This window comes from Littorina saxatilis, linkage group LG5, assembly GCF_037325665.1.
Source record: "Littorina saxatilis isolate snail1 linkage group LG5, US_GU_Lsax_2.0, whole genome shotgun sequence".
NCBI classification, from domain to species: domain Eukaryota; kingdom Metazoa; phylum Mollusca; class Gastropoda; order Littorinimorpha; family Littorinidae; genus Littorina; species Littorina saxatilis.
Window position 1 is genome coordinate 11,054,112 of NC_090249.1, and position 20,000 is coordinate 11,074,111.

The following is a 20,000-nucleotide window of genomic DNA, read 5'->3' on the forward strand; positions in this document are numbered from 1 at the left end:
GAACAAGCAACCTCTCTGCTTCTTGCACAGAGTGGACTTTTAACATTCATTTCTTAAAAGACTCCTATGTCCAGCTGAAAGAGCGAAAAAAAATACTGATTTAGCTCACACACACAAAATGTCATTCTGCGCACGAATCTACCTGGTAAATTGATTTTTCGTATGTGTCAAAATTGAAGAAGGCTTCTTTCCCCTTTAAAATCGTAGAAATCTTTTCAGGAAGGAAATCACCTTCAAGTAAGGTTTCACAGGACAGCCTGACACATTCATTTTGCTTAAGCCTTGAGCTACCCATGAAGGCACAGGCACGACCACAGACCACTCCAGTATATCACGTCTTCGTCGTACAAGAACGCGAGGATCATGCGCTGGTCACTGTCACTCCAGGAGTTCCGGTTCACCATCAAGAGTCTGCCGGGAGACAACATCTTCGCTGACATTCTGTCACGATCAGGTTCGGATCAACAGATTCCTTACGCACCTTAGCAGATCGTAGGATGCCTGAAAAAAGAATGAGACATTCTTTTTTTTCAGGGGGGGGGGGGGGGGGGGGGCGTGTGAAGGAAATCAAACGGCTAACAACTGAGTCAGGCCGAGTTTCATTCTACAAACACAGACTCGTCAACAGCGTTAACTAATGATTTATTACCTCAACAGCCTAATGTAGGTAGCTCTCTTTTTAAGCGAATCCGCTTCCGTTCGTCAACGGAAATACCGCCATCCCCTTCTTGCGCTGAAATACTTTATGCGTTGGAATTCCTCCCCCGCTCAGCGAAGAAACCTGACGCCTCGTCCGTCAGCCAGCATGTAAACAGAGAGAAGGTAGTCTCTACTTGAAGTTCCTTGAAGCCCTACTGTACTAGCAGAACGGCACGTTGACATACAGTGAAGTAGTTAACGCGTTGAAGTCCATCAAACTCGTAGGAAATAAGACACCGACTGTTCTCTCTCGCTGCTGAGTTTCGAGTGTGCCGTTACCTGTCTCAAACAGACAACCTTGACAATATCACGTGACTCACCCTGTCACGTACCCAGTTCAGTTACCGTCGATTTCGCCAAGCAAGCAAAATCACGCACGTGGAACCCCTGCAACACGAAATCCCCGTGCTCGGCTATGCTTGGTCAGCTGAAAAGCCAGCCGTTGACAGAATGCACAGGCGCTTTCTGTCGCAATTTGAGAAAGGCACCCCACAGAGTGACACTTTCTCGATCCATGTCACTAAATCGTGAGAGAGAGAGAGAGAGAGAGAGAGAGAGAGAGAGAGATAGAGAGAGAGAGAGAGAGATAGTTGATCGTTATCACTTCAACGAGACTATCAGAGAGTACCTCAGTTACTCATCAAAATGGACTGTGAATAGTGTGTTGGCTGTGTTGCCCGTCAAAATTATTTTAAGAACCAGTTGACATGCTTCGCATATTGTACGGTTCCCATACTGCATAGGTAAAGGTGGCTTGTATAACCCGACTATTCAGTATCAAAACACTGTTTATATTTGTGTAGGTTGTAGTCATCACAACTAATCGCATTTTGCCTTTTGTTTCAGAAAGAAGATCGACGCTACGTGAGATAAGCCATCGCCACATGAAGACTTTCCGAATTTAGATCCACTCGGCATTGTGACAAGTCTTGATGAAAAGTATAATGACTGAGGACAGCAGTGGAAAAGACAAATAAGCTGATGGTATATTTCCAAATGAACACAGTAGGCTACTCTCAGATCTACTGCTGACGGGCAAGCTACAATCCAGGGCAGAGAACACTGCAGCGTTGAAATGAAACTCTTCATTTGTTCCAGGAAAGGACGTCCTTACAAATTAACATTACGACTCTCTGATACAAAGACATAGTGCATTATGTACTCTGAATAAGAGGTTGTGCTACCACAGGAACATCCCGAGAATTGAGTGGGACAGGGTTACCAAGCTTCCCAGGGCTGCAGTGAGGAAGTACATGCTTTTTCTGTCATTGACCTTCATACCTTTCACATAGCCAGTATGAGAGATAATGGTCAATGGTCTTCTTGATGACCATTCATGCCCAAGCGTGCGGAGCTGGTGGCCAGCAGGACATTCTGCTGGAAAATATCATAGACTTCGGAGTGCGAGGACCCTCATGTGAACATGTCTGAGTGTGACCTTTGTGACGCCCATATCTTTAAATCTTAGTCGTATGACAAATTCAAGAATATTATTATCTTGCTACGCAAGCTTTGCCATGAGTATTATGCTGATGCAGTTTAAAAGTGTGTGTGTGCGTGCGTGTTTGTGTGTGTGTGTGTGTCTGTGTGCGAGTGAGTGAGGATTGCACAAGATCTCTTTCAGGGACAACTGCACCAACAACAAACATGCACACAGTCATTTTATCTGTTTGCTTTCTTTAGAAAACTATACATGGAGTTGATATGATGAGTTTTAACTCTGTGTGTGTGTGTGTGACAGAGTGAGTGAGTTTGTGTTACTGTTTGTCGAGTTCTTACGGGAGCCTTGAAGACGTGATGTGTTGTTCTGACAATGACAAAAGCTTACTGAGACGCACAGACATAATTTGAGTTGTACATCCAACTGAAAATAAACAAAACAATGACCTTGTACAAATAGAACATAAGGCAAATTCGCAAACAAGACATCACAAGATTAAAAGCCTCCACAAGAAATGCTATTTTGCTACAGACATTTATTCCCTGAAAGCAATTAAGCTGTTCCCTTCTTAATCAAGACAATATGTAGCCAACACAACATTTGTATCCAACACTTTGTGTGTCACATTGTTGTTATATTTTGATGTAAAGGCAGTAATTTCATGTAAGGGCAGTAACTGCTCTTGAGGCACACACACACACATTATTTGTTGAAGATTAAAATATTGGATGGATTAACAGATTTGAGTGATTGTAAGTAGATCCGGTTTAAATCAATTAAATAAATAGCATGGGCAGGACATGTATGTCGCATGCTGGATCACTGCATCCCAAAGCTCCTTCATGGTGAACTCGGTCTGGAAAATGTGATGTCGGAGGGCAAAAGTAAAGATATAATTATAAGGACACAATAAAAGCTTCTCTAAAAACCCTTGATATTCATGATCAGTTCCACTCTCGAGAGCAACAGACCGAAATGGCGTAGCATGAGCTATATTAGTGCCCAGACAGTGGAAAAGAGAACAATCCACATTGCAGAGCAAAAGCGCACAATCCTGAAACCTACAGCAGCCACCACCCCAGCACCTGAACAGTCACATGCGGGAAGGGATTCGTGGCACAGATAATCTCATCAGTTATCTACGTACAAATCAGACCAGACATCCAAGCATACCATGTGTCTGCGGCCATCTTCAAAAAAGAAAGACGAACAACATTTACAATGAAGGTAAATCTGTTTGTTTGGGTTGGAGCTACACATAGCTAATTGATAAACAAGACAGTAGACGTAAATTTACAGGGAATATGACGCAGTGAAAATGACGTGCAGGTTCTGGACTGACGGAGAATCGCACTTTACTTTAAACAACACCAAAGACAGGGAATACATGTCACCCGCAAAGTGAACCTACAAGTGAGTTTCTTAGATTGCCGTTTAAAGTAGAGACTTGGCGCAAGGGACGGGTGGGCTCCAGTGTAAAATAACGGCCCTAAAAAAGTAGGGGAAGGGCCCCTAATATGGACCACTTTTTGTTTATTGCTGATAACTAGCTTGTTTTCGTGCAAAGAAGTTTCATTTTGTGCTTGTGAGTCCTTCTTTCTTAGGTTAACCGTTAGGCCTAATTAGAGTAAAATAGCTTTGATACACATTCAGCAAAAATTAAACACAGAAAAAAAATCACAAAGGGTCCGTATTAGGAGCCTGGGCGCCTAATATGGACCAGAGAAGCGGCCTTCACGAATCACTGTAAAAAGCCCCATATATTTGAAAATAACATGATACAACTTAGTGTACAAGTCAGCCTAATTAAAATATGCTCTAGATTTATCTGTTTTGGGTTGATGAGAGCATTATTTGAAGCACACCAGGAAACTAAAGAAGCTTCAAAAACAGAGTGAAAATAAGTGAAATTATCAACTTCCACAAAAAGAAGACTTTTCGTTGCATTTTTTTTTAAATCTTGAGGGCTAGTTATAGGTTATTACCAGCAAGCTTCTTAATGAATTAATTAAAATAGCCTTTAGCTTTTATTTTCTTCGATTTGTTGAAGGTGGTCCATATTAGGGGACTCGCATTTTTACTTTGATATTTTGATATTATTTTTTGTTTGCAGTAGAAACTCGGGGTCAACACTGCTAAAATGTAACAAATACGGTTTTAGCTGTCATATAGCCATTTCTGTTTCATAAAAGCTATGGCTGTAGACAGAAACGAGTCCGTTTTAGGCGGCACATTTAGAGTGAACGCTGCCAAAAGTGAAAAAAGAGAAAAAGCCTAACGGTTTTGAGATTTGTGTTTCTGCAACTGTTTTGACATGTGCAAGTTATCCAAAGAGGATGAATACAGCGAATACAACTTTTTTGAGTGCTCTAGCGCCGTTAGTTGGTGGTGGTCCATATTAGGAGCCGGTCCATATTAGGAGCCCTTCCCCTACACTAACAGCAGTTGATGAGTTTTCCAATTAATGTAATCACGCAATGGGTGACTAGCATGTTAATAAAGAGTAAACTAAAATAGATAAAGCATTCTTCCCTGAAAAACGTCCCTGTTCACCCAAAAGTGGCTTCGGAACTGACACTCGTTGTATCGTGGCACCGTAATTTCCACAAAGTTCACATTCCGCTCAATGTTGGCGTCCGGGACGTCAATTGGAGTTTGGTTTGCGGCTGCTTGCATTATTTTTCTGTGGTCTTGGCAGCTTTGTTTACCCACAGTATCAGTGTCATCGACTAATTCAGATAGCACGAACTTTTGCACATCATTCGACGCCATCTTGAAATGCTAGCCTCTGCCTCGTTTTCAATAAAGGCGTTTCATAGCCTGCTAGCAACGCGAGCGCTCGCCGCGAGATATTCTCGCCTTTGCTCGCCCGTGTAAGAAACACGAGACTGTGCTGTTGTCAAAATCGTGAAGTCATTTGGTTGTGTGATTCAAAAGCAGTTTTTGGTATTGACCCAGTTTATTTCATTTCTATAGCATATATATGCATTGCTAGCTGTGTCTCACGTTTTTGCTATGAATGCACCTGTTTTTCTTTGTGATGCACTGACGTTTTTGTATTTCCTCGTTGTTGTTTTTTTTAATAGATTTTGCCTTAACATCACTAAGTTGGAAGCAGAGAGTGTATTTGCGTCCCCCCGCGGGTTAGGGGGAGTCCCATATTGGTTGGGACTAGAAATAATTTACCCGATGCTACCCAGCATGTCGTAAGAGGCGACTAACGGTTCTGTTTCTTCTCTTCTTTTGTCTTATTTCTGCCTTACCAGTCCTTTCACCTATATTTCCTTCCAAGAAAACTCTCCCTACTATTCCCTGCAGTTTTCCAATTCTTTTCTTGTTGTCTTATTTCTACCTGACTGGATCCATCACCTTTATTTCACTTACCAAAAGTCTTCTTTTCCACATCCTTATTTCTCTGCACCCCGCATGTCGTATGAGGCGACTAGCGGATTCTGTTTCTCCTTTTGCCCTTGTTGAGTGGTTCTTGTGTGGAATGTGGTCAATGTTTGTAAGGATTTTGGTCAGAAGTGTTTGGTCCTTTGTGCTGGAAACTTGCATTCTCCCAGTGGGGTCATGTATTGTACTACGTTGCAGGCCCCTGGAGCAGTTTTTTGATTGGTGCTTTTGTGAACAAGAAACACTTAACAAGTGGCTCTATCCCATCTCCCCCCCCCCTTTCCCCTATCCCATCTCCCCCCTTTCCCTCGTCGCGATATAACCTTCATGGTTGAAAACGACGTTAAACACCAAATAAAGAAAGAAAGAAAGAAAGAAAGAAAGTGTATTTGCGGCTTTACACTTACTAATAATGGATACGGGTGTTATTGTTGTTTTCGAATGGCATTATCTTCAAGCTAGTCATCAGTCACAAAAAAGGTTGTTGTTTTTATTTTGGCATTAAAGGCATATGTACGCGCTCCCGTGTTTACAAAGTGTAGTTTGCCCATAATCGATGTCAAACGCACCATAAGACCATATAATGACGATATGTCACCATGCGCGGACCATAATACATGCATTACAGCTTGTTCTAGCCTCTGAAAAAGTGAGGATGTCAACAAAGCCGCGGCGTTAGCTCCCTTGCATCAACGTTACATGTGTTGCCAAATCTATAAATAGGACGATCCAGATCAAAATGAAAAATTAATTAACATATCTCAACATTGAAGGGGTCCTAGACCACAATATTTTGCAGGGAACTTAATTTAGCATGTCTCCAGCTGTTGGTAAAGCAATTAGCGTGTATAGTCATCGAGTACATATGCCTTTAAACAAGTAATCTAACCACATATAATTTCATCTCACTTAATTGTGTACCTTGAAACGCGGACAAGGTTATTGTAGACCCTTCAAAGAAACGGCTGAAATCCAAACCTGTCGTAGCCCTAAGCCAAACGATTGAGCATCAACAGAGCAATTGCTAGATGTGTTATGAGGTTGTTTTTTTATTTTTTTAAATTTTTTTATTAACTCCTTGCATTCATGACACAACACTATTGTGGGCCTTTTTGTGTGTCTGTGTGTGGATGAATAAGTTATGTGTGTGTGTGTGTGTGTGTGTGTGTGTGTGTGTGTGTGTGTGTGTGTGTGTGTGTGTGTGTGTGTGTGTGTGTGTGTGTGTGTTGGGTTTGTGTGTGTGTGCGTGAATGTATGTATGAGTGTGTGTGTGTTTGTGTGTGTGTGTGTGTGTGTGTTGGGTTTGTGTGTGTGTGCGTGAATGTATGTATGTGTGTGTGTGTGTGTGCGCGTGTGTGTGTGTTTGTGTGTGTGTGTGTGTGTGTGTATGTGTGTCAGTGTGTGCGTGCGTGCGTGTGCGTGTGTGTGTGTGTCTGTCTCTCTCTCTCTCTCTCTCTCTCTCTCTCTCTCTCTCTCTCTCTCTCTCTCTCTCTCTCTCTCTCTCTCTCTCTCTCCACATTTTGCTAACAGCGAACACAGCTCTGCATAGTGTAACATCTTAAGGTAAATGCCCCCCGCCACTGTAACGTACGTCAACGACCGGGGAACAAAAGAACTTTGATGTCGATGTCACATGTAGTGACCGAAAATCCTTACAATATTGCAAGGCAGCCTGGGTATGTACACAGTTCACTTGCTCATGATCGCTGCTTTCTCAACCCTATATGGTAGAATTTCTAGAACAGCACTATCAAGTACTATTGATTGTGTGTGTGTGTGTGTGTGTGTGTATGTGTGTGTGTGTCTGTTCCAATGGCCCCTTTTCTGCTGTTTTAGCTTACAGGCGAGTAGACCTGCAGCGAGAGCAAAGTGTGCATATAGCGACCCAGCAACCGCTGCAGCACGCAGGGTGTGTACTTGACACATAGCACTCTTTTTTCCTGCTTGCCTGCCTGTGTCGGGAAAGTGCTGTGTGTGGTTGTTGTTTTTTTGACTGAAAGATGTGTTTGTGTTCATACTCTGGAACTGTGTCTGTGCACACACACACACTGACTGTCGGCAAGCATCTCTTTTTGTTTCCTTCACCTTTGTTTATTATGTTTTCGATATTTGTGTTTATTTTTTGCTTGACTTATCTGTTTTATTTTAATGTTTGCTATCCACATCGTGTGATAAATGTTTCTTCTCTCCGAGTCAGTTTAGTTTCTGCACGCCGCTTTGGTACTCCTTGTTTTTCTAACTGGTGTATTGTGCGCGATTTGCGGATTTCTTTTTATTCCTTTCATATGCTGTTGAAGTGTTGTGGGTGTTATTGTCTGTATATGCTATGTTGCGTCTGTGTATGCCTACAAGAATTTGCATTCGCGCTCTGCAAGTACAAGTCCAAACTTTATTGGGTGTAATGTGCCTGTGGTCTGCTCGCAGTCGAGCACAGACAGTTTTCAAACATTCCTCCAGTGAGCCGCCGCGCGCTGCGACCTGAGTAAAGCGCTTCTTTGGTCTCTGTCAACGTTGAGCGAGTTTTAGCGTCAACTAAGGTGACTCGAGTCGAACCGGAGGTCGCAAAAACTCGGTCCGGTACGACTGGAGTGACGTCACCGGTTAACCAACTTTCAACCTTGCTTCCTGCGTAGGGTCTCTCCAGTTCCAAGATGGCTGCCAAGGCGAGGTGAGAAACTTCTGCAAATATTTTTTGACAAAGTTACGGATTGTGAGAAGACATTTGTTGTAAATCACTTAGTCTTTCAAAAATTAAGGATACTGGGTTGGATACTGTCTTGGTTTTAATGCATTTTATTTTAGCAGTGATGTTTATTTTGGGAAGAAATGAGGTCAACAGGAGTTTGGGTGCGATTTCGGCTCAAATGTACTTTAGCGCCCTGAACTTTTACCCGGCTGTTTTGCGCTCGATTTTCACGCTCACTTCTTCATTGACGTTCGAATCGATAGTTCGATGTTTTGGCATTACATTCACATCAATAATAAAACAGTACTGCTTGTTCATCATCGTCGTCCATCAACTCTCCACAACAGTAAATCCGTAACGCGCTTGTCGCCATCTTGTTGCAAGGGACGCGACTGGACACAACCCAACAGCGTTTCCGCGAAGAAAAAAACCAGACATGCGCAGTGACCCTACCGTAGCTCAACCATGTTCCTCGCGAAAACTCGCTCGTTGAGAACAGCGACGTGCAGACAAAGTGGACTTTGGCTTGCTGACAGTCTGCCAGCAGTGATATCGCCCCGCTGGCTATTTTTACCGCTGGTCTTCGCTTCCCTAAAGCAGAAGCCAGGAACAGCCGTGGTGTGCGTATGTGTGTGTGTGTGTGTGTGTGTGTTGTGTGCGTGCGCGCGCGTGTGTGTGTGTGTCTTTGTCTGTATGTGTCTGTGTCTGCGTCTGTGTGTGTCTGTATCTTTATTTGTGTCGTTGCTTTCTCAGTGACCTAGTAACGAAGAATGTCTCACTACAGTACGTACTATCATATAGGCCTACTATTATTTGTTTGTTTGTTTGTTTGTCAAAGAATTATGACTGTCGAGATCTGTGTGAAATGTCATATTTTGGTCAACAATGCAAATAGCATTCATGTATTGATCGATTTTAGTTATAATTCCTCTTCTTTTTACATTTAGTCAAGTTTTGACTAAATGTTTTAACGTAGAGGGGGGAATCGAGACGAGGGTTGTGGTGTATGTGTGTATGTGTGTGTGTGTGTGTGTGTGTGTGTGTGTGTGTGTGTGTGTGTGTGTGTGTGTGTGTGTGTAGAGCGATTCAGACCAAACTACTGGACCGATCTTTATGAAATTTGACATGAGAGTTCCTGGGAATGATATCCCCGGACATTTTTTTCTTTTTTTCGATAAATACCTTTGATGACGTCATATCCGGCTTTTTGTAAAAGTTGAGGCGGCACTGTCACACCCTCATTTTTCAATCAAATTGATTGAAATTTTGGCCCAGCAATCTTCGACAAAGGCCGGACTTCGGTATTGCATTTCAGCTTGGTGGCTTAAAATTTAATAATGAGTTTGGTCCTTAAAAATCTGAAAATTGTAAAAAAAAACATTTTTTTAAAAACGATCCAAATTTACGTTTATCTTATTCTTCATCATTTTTTGATTCCAAAAACATATAAATATGTCATATTCGGATTAAAAACAAGCTCTGAAAATTAAAAATATAAAAATTATTATTAAAATAAAATTTCTGAAATCGATTTAAAAACAATTCCATCTTATTCCTTGTGGGTTCCTGATTCCAAAAACATATAGATGTGATATGTTTGGATTAAAAACACGCTCAGAAAGTTAAAAAGAATAGAGATAAAGAAAAGCGTGCTATCCTTCTCAGCGCAACTACTACCCCGCTCTTCTTGTCAATTTCACTGCCTGTGCTTCGAGCGATGGACTGACGATGCTACGTGTATACGCTCTTGCTGTAAAAATGCAGTGAGTTCAGTTTCATTCTGTTAGTTCCACAGCTTGACTAAATGTTGTAATTTCGCCTTACGCGACTTGTTTTGTCTTGCGATTGAACGCACACAAACATGCACTGTTTTGTAGTCTCGACTATTCGCCTAAATATGAGTGTTTGTCGGACTCTGATGTAACATGGGTCAAAGAAAAAACAAACAATGTTCAATCGAAACATATTTCTCTGCAAGTAACCACGAGTTTGCAGGTTGAAAGACAGTTGAAATATGTTAATTCGCGTGCACGGCTGTCGCCTACAGGTACACCTCACATTCAGATGTAAACAGTTCAGCGTTTATATCATGGGAATGATACCCAATGTCAGCTGCTGTTTAAATTAACCGTCCTTCCCACGTTCTTCGCCCCAGATCCGTAAAGGCTTTCACGTGTGTTTAGACACATACCAGTCTGGAGCGTAGCCTAGTGGTCGGACATTGGCTTTCACGTGTGTTTAGACACAAACCAGGCTGGCGCGTAGCCTTGTGAACGGACATTGACTTTCACGTGTGTTTAGACACATAACAGGCTGGCGCGTAGCCTTGTGAACGGACATTGACTTTCACGTGTGTTTAGACACAAACCAGGCTGGCGTGTAGCCTTGTGAACGGACATTGACTTTCACGTGTGTTTAGACACATAACAGGCTGGCGCGTAGCCTTGTGAACGGACGTTGACCTTCACGTGTGTTTAGACACAAACCAGGCTGGCGCGTAGCCTTGTGAACGGACGTTGACCTTCACGTGTGTTTAGACACATAACAGGCTGGCGTGTAGCCTCTTGTGAACGGACGTTGACCTTCACGTGTGTTTAGACACAAACCAGGCTGGCGTGTAGCCTTGTGAACGGACATTGACTTTCACGTGTGTTTAGACACAAACCAGGCTGGTGCGTAGCCTTGTGAACGGACATTGACTTTCACGTGTGTTTAGACACAAACCAGGCTGGCGTGTAGCCTTGTGAACGGACATTGACTTTCACGTGTGTTTAGACACATAACAGGCTGGCGCGTAGCCTTGTGAACGGACGTTGACCTTCACGTGTGTTTAGACACATACCAGGCTGGCATGTAGCTTTGTGAACGGACGTTGACCTTCACGTGTGTTTAGACACATAACAGGCTGGCGTGTAGCCTTGTGAACGGACGTTGACCTTCACGTGTGTTTAGACACATACCAGGCTGGCGCGTAGCCTTGTGAACGGACGTTGACCTTCACGTGTGTTTAGACACATAACAGGCCGGCGTGTAGCCTTGTGAACGGACGTTGACCTTCACGTGTGTTTAGACACATACCAGGCTGGCATGTAGCTTTGTGAACGGACGTTGACCTTCACGTGTGTTTAGACACATAACAGGCTGGCGTGTGGCCTTGTGAACGGACGTTGACCTTCACGTGTGTTTAGACACATACCAGGCTGGCATGTAGCTTTGTGAACGGACGTTGACCTTCACGTGTGTTTAGACACATACCAGGCTGGCGTGTAGCATTGTGAACGGACATTGACCTTCATGTGTGTTTAGACACATACCAGGCTGGCACGTAGCCAAGTGGTCGGACGTTGGCCTTCCTTGTGTTTAGAGATATACCAGGCTGGCACGTAGCCTTGTGATAGGACGTTGGCTTTCCGTGTGTTTAGACATATACCAGACCGGCACGTAGCCTTGTGATAGGACGTTGGCTTTCCGTGTGTTTAGACATATATCAGGCTGGCGCATAGCCTTGTGATAGGACGTTGGCCTTCCTTGTGTTTAGACATATACCAGGCTGGCACGTAGCCTTGTGATAGGACGTTGGCCTTCCTTGTGTTTAGACATATACCAGGCTGGCACGTAGCCTTGTGATAGGACGTTGGCTTTCTGTGTGTTTAGACATATACCAGGCTGGCACGTAGCCTTGTGATAGGACTTTGGCTTTCCGTGTGTTTAGACATATACCAGGTATAGCCTTGTGATAGGACATTGGCTTTCCGTGTGTTTAGACATATACCAGGCTGGTATCCTCAGTGCTGTTGTTTTACTGCAGAAAACCTGTTTACACTTTTTCTGCAGCATTTTGTACTGGCTCTTGGCGGATTATGACATTATTCAGTTATTCTGGAGAAAAACCGAAATGCTGGAGAAAAACTGTCTTTTCTGCAGCATTTCTGCCTAATGTCATCTTTCGCCGAAGCAACGTTTTTTACTGCAGTAAAACTGTCTTTCTGAAGCATAATGTGTACTTGGTTTTCTGCAGCATTATTGCGATTAACTTTTTCTTCAGAATAGTCTGTGACAGTTTTTCTGGAGAAAAACGAACGACCTTGTAAAGTAGCGTTTGTATTCGTCGCCCCCTGGGATAGTATAATAGTGTGTAACTATTGGTAATTCTGGATGAGTCCATCTCTCGACAGAGGGGGGCTTGCGTGCTCCAACATTATAATGAGCCAGTACAAAATGCTGCAGAAAAAGTGTAAACAGTCTTTCTGCAGTAAAACAACAGCACCGTTTTACTGCAGCATTCTTGATTTCAATTTTACTGCAGTAAAATGTTTTGCTCCAGAAAAACCCGTTGCTTCGGCGAAAGATGACATTATGCAGAAATGCTGCAGAAAAGACAGTTTTTCTCCAGCATTTCTGCAGAATAACTGAATAATGCCAAAATGCTGAAGAAAAAGTGTAAACAGTTTTTCTCCACTAAAACATCACCGTTTCACTGCAGCCTTCTTGATTTTAATTTTACTGCAGTAAAACTGTTTTACTGCAGAAAAAAACGTTTTTCTCGCAAAAGATGAACATTATGCAGAAATGCTGCAGAAACAAACAGGTTTTTTCTCCAGCATTTCTGTTTTTCTGCAGAATAACTGAATAAAGTCATAATCCGCTAAAGATAGGCTGGCACGTAGCCTTGTGATAGGACGTTGACCTTCCGTGTGTTTAGATACATACCATTCTGGCGTGTAGCCTTGTGATAGGACGTTGACCTTCACGTGTGTTTAGACACATACCAGACTGTCGCGAGGCCTATTGATAGGACGTTGACCTTCACGTGTGTTTAGACACATACCAGACTGGCCGGGTAGCCTAGTGATAGGACGTTGACCTTCACGTGTGTTTAGACACATACCAGACTGTCGCGAGGCCTAGTGATAGGACGTTGACCTTCACGTGTGTTTAGACACATACCAGACTGGCGCGTAGCCTAGTGATAGGACGTTGGCCTGCACGTGTGTTTAGACACATACCAGGCTGGCCGGGTAGCCTAGTGATAGGACGTTGGCCTTCACGTGTGTTTAGACACATACCAGGCTGGCCGGGTAGCCTAGTGATAGGACGTTGGCCTTCACGTGTGTTTAGACACATACCAGGCTGTCGCGAGGCCTAGTGATAGGACGTTGACCTTCACGTGTGTTTAGACACATACCAGACTGGCGCGTAGCCTTGCGATAGGACGTTGGCCTTACATGTGTTTAGACTTATTCCAATGACGGTACCCCAACTAGAATTCCTGATAATAACAAACAGTCAGCCACAGCTATAGATTTAACTCTTGTCAGTACAAAACTAGCAAGTAGAGCTGACTGGACGATCATTCCCGACACACTTCACTCGGACCACAGGCCAATTCTACTCACACTACATAACATAAACCCCGGTCTCGCAGAGGACACAAGCCTTCCCAAATTCAATTATAAAATAGCCAACTGGTCGGCCTTCAGACAAGAATGTTCTACTTGCGACATAACCAAGATAGAATCAGAAAGCATAGACACATTTTATAAAAACATTAGAGAATTCATCATATCAAAAGCTAATGTAACAATCCCAACAAACACCACCAACAGAAATAAAAGAAAGACAGCACCAAACCCCTGGTGGAATGATGACTGTGAACAGGCCAAAAACGCAAGAAACAGAGCCGCATCAGACCTCTTGAAGAATGAAACAGATGCAAATCAAGAGGTAATGAGAGAAGCAAAAAGTCACATGTCCCACACAGTCGCTAAAGCCAAGAGAGATTATTGGGAACAGTTTGTAAAGGATGAAGTAAATAACCCAGAGGATACTGGAAAAATTTGGAAAAAGATAACTAAAATCAAACACACGTCCCATCCCTGCTCGCAAGCGCCAGATGTAACCGAGTGCCGAAACACTACGATCACCTCGGGAAGCGAAGTGCAATCAAACAGGATTGAAAATGTTAGGGCTAATTTCTTAGCCCTATAAAAACTGTTATGCAAACCCGAAGGTTTCCATGAACATACAGACAATCGGAAACCACCAGACCCCATCACAAACAGAATTCTACAATCCACGGGTGTTGACTTTTAAAGGCCAACAACTCGGGGGCAGAGTCTGCTGTGAAAGGAGCGGTAGCCTCCCCTGTCATAATTGGAAAGAACGGTCAAATTTGTTTAAAAAAAATGTCAGTTGTGTTTACCTATCTTGTCAAATGACGCTATGGCACACCGAACTATGCAGGTACCATTCTTCGTAAAAGGCGTACGAGTGTAAGTGGGAGAAGCATTCCACAAAAGCAGCAGAAGAATAACAAGAACAAGAACAAGAAGAAAAATAACAAGACGAGCAAGAACATTAACAAGAACAAGACGAGCAAGAACAAGAACACGAACACGTACCTGAAGAAGAACAAGAACAAGAACAATGGCTTGGCTGCATGCTCTGCAGTGTTGGGATTTAGGAGTTTGTATTTTTTTTTTAATTTCACATATTAACGAATGAGGATCGCTGCAGGCGTCACTTTCAACATCAGTTCAATTCAAAAGCCCTAACATGTTCGGGAAGTTTCCAGGTTATTGAACTTTTGCCACGTCTTTAAGTGGAAGGGTGCTCTTATATCACTGTAAAGCCTGTATACACATGAGTGGTGGAAAACATGATCGCTTATACAAACAAATAGTGTACTTTTAAAACCGGGAACACAAAGCGGGCTCTTCTGACCTAGGCAGGTTATCTCAAATGTGTCATGCTAGTAAAAAAAAAAAATGTCAATGACACGGCATAAAGATCTATATAGTAGAGAGCGGCATTTGGGGCGGGGATATAGCTCAGTTGGTAGCGCGCTGGATTTGTATTCAGTTGGCCGCTGTCAGCGTGAGTTCGATCCCAGGTTCGGCGGAAATTTATTTAACAGAGTCAACTTTGTGTGCAGACTCTCTTCGGTGTCCGAACCTCCCCCCGTGTACACTACATTGGGTGTGCACGTTAAAGATCCCACGATTGACAAAAGGGTCTTTCCTGGCAAAATTGCTTAGGCACAGTTAATAATTGTCTACCTATACCCGTGTGACTTGGAATAATAGGCCGTGAAAGGTAAATATGCGCCGAAATGGCTGCAATCTACTGGCCGTATAAAATTTCATCTCACACGGCATCACTGCAGAGCGCCTAGAACTGTACCCACAGAATATGCGCGATATAAGACTCATTGATTGATTGATTGATTTTACACACGTATAACACGCGGGCGGAACGAAGAGCAAAAAATAATCATCCACATAAACATTATTCATGCGAGGACCCATTTTGCATAGAACACTATTGGCTGCAGCTTGAGCAAGGTAGAGGCAACAGGTTGTGTACGGTTTGAATCAAGGTGGTTTTGTCAATCATTTTCTTATTGTCTAATATTGCATTTAATATCCGTTTATGTTCATTTGAATCGAATGGATTATTTTGATGATGTTATACTTTGTTTTTGTCTAATCGCAAGGGAGATTCACTGTGGGTTTAATTGAATCGAGTGGATTGTGACAAATGTTTGTTTTCGTGTGTGTGTGTAAATGCACGCTAGCGTTGGTGTATGAGCCGTTTGAATCGTGTTAATGTTTCTCTAATTGTCAGTATAATATTGGTGTGCATTCTAGTGTCACGTTGGGATAGTCGGACTTACATCGCTTGAGGGCTGCACTATTGTGAACGGAGAACTAAGGTATTGTATTTCTTTACACTTACAATCCCGCATTTATTTCTCATACTGTGTGTACTGATGTCACCACATCCTCATTTGACCGATGTGTGTTATTCTCTGACACCAAACTCGACAAGCCTTATTTGTTGAGAAGATTTATTACAGCTGTTTTAACAGAAATGTGCTTTTTGTATTTACATTTAGTCAAGTTTTGACTAAATGTTTTAACGTAGAGGGGGAATCGAGACAAGGGTCGTGGTGTATGTGTGTGTGTGTGTGTGTGTGTGTGTGTGGTGTGTGTCTGTGTGTGTGTGTGTGTGTGTGTGTGTGTGTGTGTGTGTGTGTGTGTGTGTGTCTGTGCGTGTGTGTGTGTAGAGCGATTCAGACTAAACTACTGGACCGATCTTTATGAAATTTTACATGAGAGTTTCTGGGAATGATATCTCCGGACGTTTTTTTATATTTAGTCAAGTTTTGATTAAATATTTTAACATCGAGGGGGAATCGAAACGAGGGTCGTGGTGTATGTGTGTGCGTGTGTGCGTGCGTGCGTGCGTGCGTGCGTGTAGAGCGATTCAGACCAAACTACTGGACCGATCTTTATGAAATTTGACATGAGAGTTCCTGGGTATGAAATCCCCGAACGTTTTTTTCATTTTTTTGATAAATGTCTTTGATGACGTCATATCCGGCTTTTCGTGAAAGTTGAGGCGGCACTGTCACGCCCTCATTTTTCAACCAAATTGGTTCAAATTTTGGTCAAGTAATCTTCGACGAAGCCCGGACTTCGGTATTGCATTTCAGCTTGGTGGCTTAAAAATTAATTAATGACTTTGGTCATTAAAAATCTGAAAATTGTAAAAAAAAATAAAAATTTATAAAACGATCCAAATTTACGTTTATCTTATTCTCCATCATTTGCTGATTCCAAAAACATATAAATATGTTATATTCGGATTAAAAACAAGCTCTGAAAATTAAATATATAAAAATTATTATCAAAATTAAATTGTCCAAATCAATTTAAAAACACTTTCATCTTATTCCTTGTCGGTTCCTGATTCCAAAAACATATAGATGTCACAGTGGAAATGAGAATCCAGTGAGATTCCGAATCGCACTAGTGGAGATTGGAATAATTCCAGTTTGCACTAGGGCAAACTAGAATTCTCATCTCCACTGGATATTTGTTAGTGAAGATTGGAATTCCAGTTTCCCCTAGTGCAAACGGGAATCCAGTTTCAGTGGAGATGGGAATTCCAGTTTTCACTAGGGGAAATAGGAATTGGGGGAAATAATGTGTTCAAAGGTTTATAATTGTTGTTAAAACCATTTCATTTTGAGTCATTCATGACTTTAAGGCTTACTCATTGCAGGTTTGAAATGCAGAAACAAAAATAAATATTATTGAATTGATATAATCGAACAACACAGAGTAATTGCGCACAATAAGGTGTTTTTTTTTTTTATCTATATCATTAAATCATAACACAAAGTTAAAAGTTTATATAAGATGAAGCATGAGAGAGAGAGAGAGAGAGAGAGAGAGAGAGAGAGAGAGAGAGAGAGAGAGAGAGAGAGAGAGAGAGAGAGAGAGAGAGAGAGAGAGAGAGAGAAAGAGAGAGAGAAAGAGAGAGAGAAAGAGAGAGAGAGAGAGAGATGGCCTCGGCCATCAGAGCCGACAGTACTATTGTATTGTATTGTAAAACCACGACTACTGAACGTTCACTCAGTCGTCTATCTGTCTGGCATTCTCACTTTTTGTGTGAACTCCTGGTCCCAAAGAAAGAGTGAACACTAGTCTTCTCGACTCAGTTAGAAATTTTGACTTGCTGCAGTTTGTTTTCTGCTAAACTGACTCAGAGAGTGGATCATGGAGCAAAATGAGAAATTGTATATTCTTTTAGAGCAGCATCTTGAATCTTTGGATACAAACAAAAAAGATGCATTTTGTATAACTCAAAAAAAGTACAAGATTGAAGCGTGTCTGCATTCTAGCCCCGGACAAAAATCCCAACATGGTTTTACAATACAATACAATACAATAATACTGTCGGCTCTGATCTCTCTCTCTCTCTCTCTCTCTCTCTCTCTCTCTCTCTCTCTCTCTCTCTCTCTCTCTCTCTCTCTCTCTCTCTCTCTCTCTCTCTCTCTCTCTCTCTCTCTCTCTCTCTCTCTATCTCATGCTTCATCTTATATAAACTTTTAATTTTGTGATATGATTTAATGATATTGATAATAAAAACCGTATTCATTGTGCGCAATTACTCTGTGTTGTTTGATTACATCAATTCAATAATATTTATTTTTATTTCTGCATTTCAATACCTGCAATGAGTAAGCCTTAAAGTCATGAGTGACTCAAGATGAAATGGTTTTAACAACAATTATAAACCTTTGAACACATTATTTCCCCCAATTCCTATTTCCCCTGGTGAAAACTGGAATTCCCATCTCCACTGAAACTGGATTCCCGTTTGCACTAGGGTAAACTGGAATTCCAATCTTCACTAACAAATATCCAGTGGAGATGAGAATTCTAGTTTGCCCTAGTGCAAACTGGAATTCCAATCTCTACTAGTGCGATTCGGAATCTCACTGGATTCTCATTTCCACTGTGACATAGATATGATATGTTTGGATTAAAAACACGCTCAGAAAGTTAAAACAAAGAGAGGTACAGAAAAGCGTGCTATCCTTCTTAGCGCAACTACTACCCCGCTCTTCTTGTCAATTTCACTGCCTTTGCCATGAGCGGTGGACTGACGATGCTACGAGTATACGGTCTTGCTGAAAAATGGCATTGCGTTCAGTTTCATTCTGTGAGTTCGACAGCTACTTGACTAAATATTGTATTTTCGCCTTACGCGACTTGTTTCTTTTTTTCGATAAATGTCTTTGATGACGTCATATCCGGCTTTTTGTAAAAGTTGACGCGGCACTGTCACACCCTCATTTTTCAATCAATTGATTGAAATTTTGGCCAAGCAATCTTCGACGAAGGCCGGACTTCGGTATTGCATTTCAGCTTGGTGGCTTAAAGATTAATTAATGACTTTGGTCATTAAAAATCTGAAAATTGTAAAAAAAAAAAATTATAAAACGATCCAAATTTACGTTCATCTTATTCTTCATCATTTCCTGATTCCAAAAACATATAAATATGTTATATTTGGATTAAAAACAAGCTCTGAAAATTAAAAATATAAAAAATTATGATAAAAATAAAATTTTCGAAATCAATTTAAAAACACTTTTATCTTATTCCTTGTCGGTTCCTGATTCCAAAAACATATAGATATGATATGTTTGGATTAAAAACACGCTCAGAAAGTTAAAACGAAGAGAGGTACAGTAAAGCGTGCTATGAAGCACAGCGCAACCGCTACCGCGCCAAACAGGCTTGTCACTTTCACTGCCTTTTGCACTAGCGGCGGACTACGTTCAGTTTCATTCTGTGAGTTCCACAGCTTGACTAAATGTAGTAATTTCGCCTTACGCGACTTGTTTTAATTTTAAACAGTAACGGGTCAAGACCAAAAATCAACACAAACAAGAAAAATCAAACAACAAAAAATCAGTGTGTCTTGATAATGTTTCGGTTGCAGCTCTGTAAGATTGTCTTCAATGTCAAATCCTTTTTCAGCTATGAAGAACTTACCTTGAAGGTCATTGTTTGTGCATCTGTGCAGGACTTCATTTGTCTTTAACATCATTTTTGTCTGTATCTCTGCAGGACTTAACCTATCCTGAACGTCAGTTTCTTCTCCAGCTAAATAGAATTTGATTGACCTTGAATTTCATTTCATCTGCATCTCTGCAGGACTTAATCTATCTTGGACGTCAGTTTCTTTTGAAGCTTGGCTGGACTTAATTTACCTTGAATAGTAATTTCTTCTGCGTCTCTGCAAGACATTATATCGCTGCAGGACTTTAAAGTATTCAATGTCTTGTTTAACTGCATCTCTGCATGATCTAATCTATCTTCAACGTCAAATCTATCTGCAGCACTTAATAAACCGTGAATGCCTGTTTCTTCCGCAGTTTTTACCAAATCAAATGTTTCTGAAATGGTCATTTTCTGC

At 41.7% G+C, this 20,000-nt stretch overlaps 1 protein-coding gene across 4 annotated transcripts in view; it reads left to right on the forward strand.

The window, feature by feature from the left end:
• The first annotated feature begins 7,178 nt into the window (after positions 1-7,178).
• The window catches only part of LOC138966280 (methyltransferase-like protein 27), a 20,936-nt gene continuing 8,114 nt past the window's right edge, over positions 7,179-20,000 (forward strand). Inside the window, exons 1-2 of one of the 4 annotated variants that reach the window (XM_070338434.1) lie at positions 7,179-7,212; positions 15,872-15,936. The gene's annotated coding sequence lies outside the window, so the exon portion shown is untranslated. Of the gene's footprint in view, positions 7,213-14,775; positions 14,797-15,534; positions 15,601-15,871; positions 15,937-20,000 lie in introns of those variants that run through there. The other 3 variants (XM_070338436.1, XM_070338437.1, XM_070338433.1) reach the window with 3 other exon arrangements.